Source organism: Anabrus simplex, chromosome 12, assembly GCF_040414725.1.
Source record: "Anabrus simplex isolate iqAnaSimp1 chromosome 12, ASM4041472v1, whole genome shotgun sequence".
Lineage (NCBI taxonomy): Eukaryota > Metazoa > Arthropoda > Insecta > Orthoptera > Tettigoniidae > Anabrus > Anabrus simplex.
The window spans coordinates 21,072,980-21,083,075 of NC_090276.1; the positions used below are offsets into that span (position 1 = coordinate 21,072,980).

Sequence of the window (10,096 nt, forward strand, 5' to 3'; positions counted from 1 at the left end):
GGCCTTACAGTAATTAAGGTACAGCCCCAGCATTTACCTCGTGTGAAATTGAGAAACCACTGAAAACCATCTTCAGGGCTTCCGACAGTGGGATTCGAACCTACTATTTCCCAAATAGAAGTTGACAGCTACATGACTGCGTAGCGAACTCGCTAAGTGCAAATGCTTTGTTTCTTCTACGGTACAGTTTGTAAATGAAACAGCTGATACCATGCCTATCTCTAGCAAGAAGCCAACGGCCATAACATGTTGAATACACCGGTTCTCGTCCAATTACCGCAGTTAAGCAACATTGGGCATGGTCAGTATTTGGATGGGTGACCGCTTGGGAACACCACGTGCCGTTGGCTCAATTCCCTTGTCCTGCTCCATGGCTAAATGCTTAGCGTGCTAGTCTTTGGCCACAGGAGTCCCGGGTTCGATTCCCTGCGGGGTCGGGAATTTTAACAGTATTTGGTTAATTTCGCTGATATGGGGGCTGGGTGTATGTGTCGTTTTCATCATCATTTCATCCTCATCACGACGGGCGTCAAATCAAAAGACCTGCATCTGGTGAGCCGAACTTGTCCCGGCACTAAAACCATACGCCATTTCATGTTTTCTAGCAACCCTTGTCCTGTTTCTCAACGGGGGCGGGTATGCAGTGAGCGAGTTTTTACGTCCAGATGCTCTTCTTGGCGCCAACCTCTTCAGAGGTTTGAATGAAATGAATGATGTGATATATGATTAATAAAGTGGAGGGTTAAAGAAAGCACACAGCTCTGCACAGTGTATTTAGCTAGAATATGAAGTGAAATCAACACAGCCAATTTATCAAACTTTGCGTTGATGTTGTAATAATAATAATAATAATAATAATAATAATAATAATAATAATAATAATAATAATAATAATAATAATAATGTTATTTGTTTTACGTCCCACTAACTACTCTTTTACGGTTTTCAGAGTCGCCGAGGTGCCGGAATTTAGTCCCGCAGGAGTTCTTTTACGTGGCAGTAAATCTACCGACACGAGGCTGACGTATTTGAGCACCTTCAAATACCACCGGACTGAGCCAAGATCGAACCTGCCAAGTTGGGGTTAGAAGGCCAGCGCCTTAACCGTTTGAGCCACTCAGCCCGGCCGTTGATGTTGTGGGCTACTGACAGCGGAAGGGCGCGTACCGGACAATCACGGATCGTACACGTAAATTTTGCACGCACGTTAAATGAGACAACGGCCAAAACATTTATTTCGGAAATTAACTTACGTGACCCACAGAATGCGTTAAATCTCGCACGTTTGAATTGACACGCTTGGCTATCGTGTTGGGTTCACTCGTCGAGGGACGCCACTGATCTTTTCTATTCCGTTTGACCGTTAGTAATATGACGTAGCACGTCGCGAAAATGATGTAGTGGTATTAATAATTTGATTCCTGCATTGATTGTGGATCAATAAAGGCAATAGAATAAGATTGTTATAGCGAAAATAAAGGTCAATCAGTATAACAGGGGACATTATTCACAAAAGCAAGTTACTCCTTATAGCTTCTACAACAATGGATGCTCGTGAAAGCACAAAGCGGTTCTACACCTAACGAAGCGAGAATAAGGGCTCAATATCACATGTTTCATATTTTCCTTCAAAGCAAGAATAACTTTACCTATGTTGTTTATAATTATATACCGAGCTCGATAGCTGCAGTCGCTTAAGTGCGGCCAGTATCCAGTATTCGGGAGATAGTAGGTTCGAACCCCACTGCCGGCAGCCCTGAAAATGGTTTTCCGTGGTTTCCCATTTTCACACCAGGCAAATGCTGGGGCTGTACCTTAATTAAGGCCACGGCCGCTTCCCTCCCACTCCTATACCTTTCCTGTCCCATCGTCGCCGTAAGACCTATCTGTGTCGGAGCGACGTAAAACAACTAGCAAAAAAAAAAAAAAAATATATAATTATACGAACAACCACTTTTTTTTTTACAAGTTGCTTAACGCCGCACCGACACAGATAGGTCTTATGGCGACGATGAGATAGGAAAGGGCTAGAAGAGGGAAGGAAGAGGCCGTGGCGTTAATTAAGGTACAGCCCCAACATTTGCCCGGTGCGAAAATGGAAAACCACCTTCAGGGCCGCCGACAGTGGGGTTCGAACCCACTATCTTCCGAATGCAAACTCTCAGCTGCGCGCCCCTAAAGGCATGGCCAACTCGCTCGCTCGGTAAAACAACATTTTGTCCCATACAACAACTATAAACGTTGGACAGTGCGAGTTGCGGCTTGCGTAATCGAGCGCACCTATTCAAAATACGAAATTTAAGCCCCAGGGGCTCTGAACTTCGGAGCGTGGGTTGGCGACCACGGAGCCTTTAGCTGAGTCCTGGCATTGCTTCCACTTACTTGTGCCAGGCTCCTCACTTTCATCTATTCTATCCGACCTCACTTGGTCAACTCTTGTTCTTTTCCGACCCCGACGCTATTAGGTTTGCGAGGGCTAGGTAGTCTTTCATTTTCACGCCCTTCATGGCCCTTGTCTTCCTTTGGCCGATATCTTCATTTTTCGAAGTGTTCGACCCCTTCCATTTTTCTCTCTGATTAGTGTTATATAGAGGATGGTTGCCTAGTTGTACTTCCTCTTAAAACAATAATCACCACCATACGAAATTTAACGCTTTCTGTAGGTCGCACAAGTTAATTCTCGAATGAAGTATTTTGGCCATTGTGTTATTCTTGGCTTATTTAACGCGTGCGCAAAATTTGCGTAAGACCGGCGATTCCCCCGTATGCGCCCTTCCTTTGTGAGATCAGGAATAGGCCTATGCATTTAAACACTTTTCATTAGCAGTTAGGCCTATTTGTAATGTGCTTTGTTTGGCCATTTTAAGACCGTAGACAGTGGCGCCGTCCCCCGTGTATATTTCAATACGTCCATGAGGGAGGCCCTGGTTTAGCGATCGATGAATTTTACATTTTATATTTGAGTATCTCTTTGAAATTTGTTCACTTCATGAAAGAGGGCCTTGAACTGTTTGTTTACAACAGCATTGTTAATTGAAAACATTTCTTGTGGTATCGTAAAAGCTGGAAACAGAATTTACGACATAATGGTAGATTCCAAAGGAGGTGACAATTCTAACATCATTTATGATTCTTTTAGTGGAAGAATTTTTGAACGAGGTGCAGTTTTAGGGAAAGGAACATTTGGAAAATGTTTTGAGTTCACGGATATAAGAAGTGGGGAAGTGCTGGCAGGAAAGATTATTTCGAAAGCAAACATTAAAACACGTAGAGTGAAGGATAAGATAGTTCAAGAAATTAATATACACAGACGCCTTAATCATAAACACGTTGTTGGTTTTCGAGGATTTTTTGATGATTCGCACAATATTTATATATTATTAGAACTATGTCGCAGAAGAACTCTGATGGAACTCCATGCAACAAGAAAAATTATAACAGATCCGGAGGTTAGGTATTTCATGTTGCAGGTATTGTCAGCTATTAAATATCTGCACTCAAATAATATTATTCATAGAGATCTTAAGCTCGGGAATATCTTTCTTGATGATAGTATGTCTGTTAAAGTGGGAGATTTTGGACTCGCCACCACCATAGAAAAAACTGGAGAAAGGAAACGAACTCTTTGTGGAACTCCAAATTATATAGCTCCAGAAGTTTTAGAGAAATCAGGACATGGCTGTGAAGTAGATGTGTGGTCATTTGGATGTATTATATTCACTCTTCTAGTTGGTAAGCCACCCTTCGAAGCTACTTCTGTTCAAGATACTTACAGACAGATTAAGACGTGTGAATACAGCATTCCTATAGCAGTCAATTTCTCTGCTCGTCAGCTTTTGCAGAGAATCTTCGTTCGTGATCCAACACAAAGACCAACTATTGACGAGATTGTTCAAGATGATTTTTTTACGAAAGGTTTTACTCCAACAGAACTTCCACTATCGTCATTAGTAACTCCACCTAACTTCCTTGAATCGATAAATCCTTGCGAACCAAAACTCATTAATTCAATTGATACTTGGGGTGACAGATTTGGCAAGAAGTTCCCTTTTACTCCTGGATATCCGTTGTTGACTTTACAAAGTCAGTTAAAAAGTATTCTTGACAACAAACCTGTTGAGATGGTGCCACACCCTTTGGAAGAACTTGAAGACCCTTCATTGAAACCTCTAGTGTGGATTAGTACTTGGGTAGATTACTCGGACAGGTATGGTTTTGGGTATAGTTTAAGTGATAATAGTGTTGGTGTTTTGTTTGTTGACGGTACAAAACTCGTCTTACTGGGTAACGGCATCACAATGTATTACATGGATAGTAATGGCTCTGAGGAGTGCTTCAAAATGACCAATTATGATCAGAGAGTAGCTAAGAAAGTCAAGTTATTAATACTTTTCAAACGATACATGACTATATTACATCGTACTGGTATCAACTATACGCCTAATGACCCCGATGCCTACAATCGACCTCCATCATTAATAACGTGGTTAAGACACGACAAAACTATCGTCATGCTTCTTTCGAACGGAATATTACAGATTAACTTTTTATATGATCATACGAAAATGATCTTGTGTCCCTCTCTGGGCGCATTCACTACGATTGATCGAAACGACCAGTTGCGGACTTATCAGATGGCATTAATTCAGCGCTATGGATGTAGCCAAAATATGGACGTACGCTTGCGTTATGCATTGCGTAGGGTAAATGAAATGCTTCTGATGAAAGGTAGACCTATAGTGAAACGAAATCAGAGTTTATGATGAAATTTTTGTGAGTCCTTTTATAGATTTTCTTCTCAATGCTTATAGTGTTATTTCTTTTTCTACTTTGGCTTTGATCTCAGTTTCTTTATAATCAGTATTTCAAGACACACTGCTGTCTAAAGATGAAATAACCCCATACACTCAGACTGGTTCATATTTTCATCAATGATTACATTTCCGCTTAAGTATTTATACAATATATTATGTACTTCTTGTATTTAGATGCTCTATTAGGATATTTAGCGTGTGATAATGGTGGCAGTTGTGTGAGAAATATTTATAGCGATGATTAGTGCTCGATCAGCCACATAACCTTCTAAAGAAGTAATATACACTGCGGAATATATAAGTCATAGCCTTCTTAGAAATGTTTTCGCTGGATTTTAAAGAGTAGATTATTGAAATTTCTTGCACTTTCGATGGTTATTGCAGAATATGTCTTCAGTCTTTTGTGCTTCTTTTAATGTTTTTTAAAGAATTTTACCTTATTTTATAGTAATTTTAGATAGGAGAATTTAATGAATACTACGTCAACTAGCTTTTTTGTGCTTATTAAAAGGTGTCGGAAATGTAAGAATACAAAATGCGTGTTTTAAACGATATATTTTCAAGAGTTGAAGTTCAATTTTTTTTAGATTGACTCGAAGGGGGTAAATGCAATAAGAACTCCTTTAACATGTAGTATTTATTATTTCTAAAGGTCACCAAAATACTCGGTACTTTCAATTTAGGAGTAGTTAATACTGTTTTGGTCTTCGGAAGCTCATTTAACTTTCAAAAGATATTCACTTCCGTGGCTCAAAATTGTTTAAACTACTCCTTGATCTGAAATGCCCGAGAATGTGGAGACGAAGTTGCGAATTACGGAATTAGAGGGGTTTATTGTTCCATTCATCGTCCCTAAATTATTTCAATAATTTAAGAAAGTCTGATAAAATTATTTGTTAATACCACGTTCTTTTTGTTGAGAATTACCGAAATCACAACGATTTTACATGCTGTCTAAAACGTATCGTTTTATTCTTTTACACGAATATATTCATATAATGGGGTTATTTGATCTCAAGTGGTGAAGTGTCTCTGTAGAATTATTTGTATATTTCTTTTTGTGGAAGAAAACGCACCGTGCATTGTAAACGAAAAAAAATTAATTGTTCTTTTTCTTTCTATTTTTTTGCAGCGTTGTCTTCATAATTATTTTCACAAATTTCTTGTTATTTTTTTCTGCTTTATTCATGTTACATTTCAAGTATGTATTATTTTAGTTGAATATTTTTCATTATTTTGTTTCATTGGTCATATTATAAATAGAATAAAAAAGAACGGTGCGTTAAGATAAAATGTTTTATTCTATTAACATCATATGGTAAAAAGCCGGTAAGTTTCTAGGGGATATTTTTACTTTAGTGCTCACTTCAAATGTTCAGTATTTCAGGGATGAATCCCAGCATATTCGATTGACATTTAAAGGTACTCAATTGCCAGTTGTAAGTATACTTCCTATGATTTTCAGGTCAAAATTCCTTATAATTCACCATGTAAAGGACGTTAAAAGTAGAATCTTCTTTTTCCTCTACTTCCAGGTCATTTCTCATTTTTGGGGGGTTAGCATTTCATTTATTCATATAACTCCAAATATTATAAAATGAAGTCCTGGTAGGTGACTGTCTGTGTTTTTGAGGACAATCTCAAGAACCGTTCAATAGATTTTGATGCGGTTTCAACATTGTATTGAGCAATTATCATGGAAGGTTTAAGTATAATATGAAACATTTATCTGTGATGTTTGAAGTCATTTCTTTACAGTTTCAACTCAGTTAATTTATTACTGTAAGTTCCTCAGTCCGTAGAAACTAATTTATAAATAAACTTATATTTATAAACCACCTAAAAAAAGTAAACATATTATACCTGAAAAATACTGCAATATTGCAGGGGCGAATCCCAGCATAATCGGTTGACATTTAAAGGCACTCAGTTGCCATAAACTTACGATGTAAGTATATTTCCTGCATCTTCAAGTCAAAATTCCTTATAATTCACTATTTAAGGAACGTTAAAGGTAGGGACTTCTTCTTCCAGGCCATTTTTCAATATTTTTACTATTATAATTATACCTTCTGATGTTATAAAATAAATTCCTGACAGGAGTCTGATTTTGCTCTTGTGCTTGTGTTTAATTAAGTTGTTTCTTTCAGGTATAATTCTGATATATGTTTTCTTTTTTAGGTAGTTCATAAATATGTTTATTGAGAAATTAGCTTGACGTGTGGTTAGGGACGCGATGCTGTGAGCATGCATTCGAACCCCATTGTCGGCAGCCCTGAAGATGGTTTTCCGTGGTTTGCCACTTTCGCACCAGGCTGTACCTTAATTAAGGCCACGGCCGCTTCCTTCCACTCCTGGACCTTTCCTATTCTATCGTCGTCATAAGACCTATCAGTGTCGGTGCGACGTAAAGCAAATTATTTAAAAAAATAGCTTCGACAGACTGAAGAATCAACAGTTATCTGTAACAATAGGGAGCCGAGTAGTGGCAATTTTAGTGAAGGGAGTTCCGAGCTGTCAGTTTAGAGGTGGCGTGGAATGACATTCGAAGACTAAAAGTCGAAGCTTGAGCGGAGCTTTAAAAAGTAGGTAAGATCATAATACGAAGATAAAAGTTGGAATTCAAGAGGACAAATTGGGGCAAATATTCATTTATAGGACGAAGAGTAAGGGATGGAATAACTCATCAAGGGAAATGTTCCATAAATTTCCAAGTTCTTTGAACATATATAAGGAGAGGCTAGGTAAACAACTGATAGGGAATCTGCCACCTTGGCGGCAGGCCTAAATGCAGATACTTGATTGAGATTGATTGATTGATTGATTGATTGATTGATTGATTGATCGATCGATTGTTAACCACCACCACCACCACCACCACCACCACCTTGGGAATCAAAGAGAGCACGGCACTTTCTCAGCTTACTATACTCAAACCGTTACCGATAGTGTGAAAGAACGGTTGAATATAAAAGGCTTTACGAAAAAGTCAGTGATGATATTATACCTATCTGTATAATAAGTGATTTTTTGATACAGCCTTCAGGGTAAACAATTGAACCTTAAACTTAAAAACCATATTTTGGGATTAATCACTTTATCCGTATCAACATAAAATCTTTTATTCTCCTAAATAATCTTCTCGTCTGGTTTTACCAGCACCATGTCCAAAATATTCTTTCCTCTAGTTGGTTCCATCACTTTCTGAATCAGCTGTCCTTCCCACATTAATATATTTGTCATTTGTTGGTCATGCCTAGGAGTCTTTCTTTGGCCGATACCTTAATTTTTCGAAATGTCGGACCCCTTCCTTTTTTCTATGAATAGTGTTAATAGAGGATGGTTGCCTTGTTGTGCATTGCTCTACTTTTAGAGCTGTCACCCAGATGGCAAATTTCCTACCAGTTCTTTACCTCGTAATTTTCATGTATAGTTTAGGAGAAGCGAAATATCCAACGACGTCTTTATAAAAAGCTTCACTGCCTGCTCACTCTTACTTGTGTCAGGATCTTCACATTCATCTTTCCTATTCGACCTTCCTTGGTCAACTCTCGTTCTTTCCCGACACTGACGTTGTTAGATTACCGAGGCCTGGGAGATTTCCATTTTCTCGGCCTCCGTAGCCCTTCCCTTTCTTTAGCCGATACTTTCATTTTTCGTAGTGTTACATCTCTTCTATTCCCCCCTCTGATTAGTGTTAATAGACGATGGTTACATAGTTGTACTTCCTCTTAAGAAGTAATCACCACCACCACCACCACCACCACCAACACCACCACCACCACCACCACCACCACCACCACCACCACCTTTCACACCCTTCGTGACCCTTGTCGTTATTTGTCTGACACCTACATTTTTCGAAGTGTTGGATCCCTTCCATTTTTCCCCTCTTGATTAGTTTTGATAGAGGATAGTTGTCTAATTGTACTTCCTCTTAAACAATAATCACCACCACCTTTATTTTGCAACTTAATTTGTTCAGAAAGGATGATTACCTAGTTGCACTTCCTCTTAAAACAATAACAACCACCACCACCACCACCACCACCACCACCACCACCACATTCGTGGGCCTTGTCTTTCCTTGGTCGATATCTTCATTTTTCGAAGTGTCGGATTCTTCCTTTTATTTTCTATGAATAGTGTTAATAGACGGTGGTTGCCTAGTTGTGCAGATGACAAATTCCCTATCAGTTCTTTACCTAGTCTGTTCTTACATGATGTCAAAGAAGTTGGAAATGTATCAAACGTCTTTCTTGATAAATTATTCCAGTCCCTAACTCCTCTTATAAACGAATATTTGCCCCAGTTTTTTCTCTTGAATTCCCAACTTTTTCTTCATGTTTCCAACACTTTCGTAACACTATTCTTTTGTCGGAAACTACTCCGAACTAATCGTGCTGCTTTCCTTTGAATCTTTTCCAATAATCATCACCATCATCACTCTTGTAAGATCACGACTAGAATATGCCTCGATTATTTGGAATACATACACCGTGAAGTATGTCGATCGAATTGAGAAAGTCCAAATAAAATTTCTCAGATATGTGTATCAGAAGATATTTTGTTATTGTCCCTACTACGAATCGTACGCCCTAATCCTCAAAGCTATTGATTTCAGAGAACTGTCACACAGAAGAAATTGTCAGAGGTATCTATTTTTTCATAAAGTATCTATGTCCAACCCTTGCCTGTTTCTGTACGGTGTCGTGTATAAAGTGAGATGAATCTTCGTAGCGAATTTTTATAATCGGATGCCCTTTTTGAAGTCAACCTAATCAGAGGAGTTACGAGAAACGAATGACGTGGTATATGATAGTAGGAAGGGAGGGCTGAAATCCGGTGCCGGCACATAGCCTATCGTTGTCGAATAGAACCAAGGCTAATTGCCTAGTTGTACTTCCTCTTAAAACAATAATCACTACCACCACCACCACTCTCGTTGGTGAAGACAAAATCACTACAGAATGTTGGCCGGTAGGGTAGTGGAGATGGTGGTATACAATTGCTATTCAATAGATTGCGAGCCAAAAGCTTGGATTAAATTCCAAACCTCTCCGCAGTGCTGATATGGAGTGAGGGCATAGCCTTGAGCAGACCCTTTGGTGTTATTCGACAGGAGTAGGCTACAAGGCGATACCGAGTTTCACTCTCCCTACTCATTTTCTTCATCATCCCACATCCAGGCGCGCAGGTCGCCTATGGGAGTCAAACAGAAACAGCTGCACCATGCGAGCCGCACATGTCTTCGGATACTCCTGGCATTAAAAGCCATACGA

General features: G+C 39.1%; 1 pseudogene; it reads left to right on the forward strand.

Moving 5' to 3' along the window:
* The first annotated feature begins 231 nt into the window (after window positions 1-231).
* On the forward strand, window positions 232-350 carry LOC136884582 (5S ribosomal RNA; annotated as a pseudogene).
* Window positions 351-10,096: the final 9,746 nt, after the last annotated feature.